This window comes from Grammomys surdaster, unplaced genomic scaffold (assembly GCF_004785775.1).
Source record: "Grammomys surdaster isolate TR1022 unplaced genomic scaffold, NIH_TR_1.0 199, whole genome shotgun sequence".
Classification (NCBI taxonomy): Eukaryota; Metazoa; Chordata; class Mammalia; order Rodentia; family Muridae; genus Grammomys; species Grammomys surdaster.
The window spans coordinates 1155566-1157468 of NW_021604644.1; the positions used below are offsets into that span (position 1 = coordinate 1155566).

The 1903-nt window shown below is 42.2% G+C and overlaps 1 pseudogene; it reads left to right on the plus strand.

The window, feature by feature from the left end:
* The first annotated feature begins 809 nt into the window (after positions 1-809).
* Positions 810-1283, plus strand: LOC114623601 (annotated as a pseudogene).
* Positions 1284-1903: the final 620 nt, after the last annotated feature.

The window sequence follows — 1903 nt, forward strand, 5'->3', positions numbered from 1 at the left end:
AATGAGGAACTCTTGTCAATATATCTCAGGTTAATCCAGTGGATTCCTGCCTGACTTGGTCTTTATATCAGCCACAAAAAAGACCACAAAGTCTGAAGAAATTGATCATTTCACAGAGAAACTTTTGGTATAGGGAAACCAAGTTTTAGAAAAAAAAAGTCATTTCATTTGTAGAATAACTAGTTTTTACAACTAGTAAAAGTGTTCCTAGAGAAAGAAAATACATATTTGATTTTAGATTGTGACTGTGTGTAGTGTGTGTGTGTGTGCAATTTAACAACTATAGATATCAAGAGGCAAATAAAAGACACACCATCTACAAAAAGTAGTTCTCCCAGTACCTATTAGAAAGTATGGCCCTTGACAATGGCAGCCTCAGTTGTTCTTGACAGATGGTAATGATCAGTGGGGTAATCCATTGGGTGGCTCTTGCTTGTATTGTATTGTATTGTATTGTATTGTATTGTATTGTATTGTATTTTAGAGAATATTGTGATGTCACAGGATAATCCGAGTAAGGACAGGATTCTTTTTTCTCAATGAAACTGTAGTAAGAATTAAAAAAAATAAAACACTGGCATGAGAAAGTGCTTTGCACTCTATAGAACTTATGGCATTATTATTACTAACGTAAGAGATCTACAAACTGAATGCTATGGGGGTTCAAGGAGAGGAGGCCACATCCCATTTAGAAAACAAGTGGGAGAGTTTGAGGCGCCACCCCTCCCGGCCCCGGGCACTCTGCCCGGTGGGGCTGGGAATGTCCCGGGTTGAGTTGCTCAGAACTGATCATAGCACTGCCCTGCAAGGCTATGTTGCAGGGCCCAGAAGGCTCACTGTTCCGAGATGGCCGGGCAATCAGACAAGGATGTGAAGTACTACACCCTGGAAGAGATTCAGAAGCACAAAGACAGCAAGAGCACCTGGGTGATCCTACATCACAAGGTGTACGATCTGACCAAGTTTCTCGAAGAGCATCCTGGTGGGGAAGAAGTCCTAAGAGAGCAAGCTGGGGGGCGATGCTACCGAGAACTTTGAGGACGTCGGGCACTCTACGGATGCACGGGAACTGTCTAAAACATACATCATCGGAGAACTCCATCCAGATGACAGATCAAAGATAGCCAAGCCTTCGGACACTCTTATCACCACTGTTGAGTCTAATTCCAGTTGGTGGACCAATTGGGTGATCCCAGCCATCTCTGCCCTGGCTGTAGCTCTGATGTATCGCCTCTACATGGCCGAAGATTAACTTGTCTCTCTGAAGCCAAGGAAGGAAAAGACTGCCCCAGAATGGGGAGAAAAGAAGCCAGTGTTAATCACTTCCACTGACAGAAACCTTCCCCCTGAGAATGTAATTGTAATATATCTGTTTCCCTTTGGTCCTGTGCTAGTACAACAAACAGGGGACTCTTTGTACTCTTAAACTTTTCAAATGTGCCTTTTTAATCAACTTCATTTTGATGTTTCTTCACTACATAATTTACTTATTGTAAACACGATCTTTTTAAAATATATCTGGCTTGTAAAGTAAAAAAAAAAAAAAGAAAGAAAACAAGTGGGAATGGTATCTCCCACTGGGTTACTCATTACTGGGATTACATATCTAACAGGCATGACCTAAAGAAGCTGCTTTTGGCTCCCAGTTTCAGAGGGATCAGTTATCCATCATGGTTAAGGGGACATGGTAATAAAAGCAGCTCAGTCCACAGCAGCAGGAGCTTGCAGGGTGGCTGGGAAGTAAATCTTGGAATCAGAAGAACTGGGCTAAAACTCTCAAAGGCTTACTCCTGGTAACCCATCTCTGCCAGCCTGGTTCCACCACTTCCATAAACAGAGCCATTGGCTAGGAAATAGATCTTCAGACACATTCCCTACTGGGAACATTTTAAATTTAAACCAT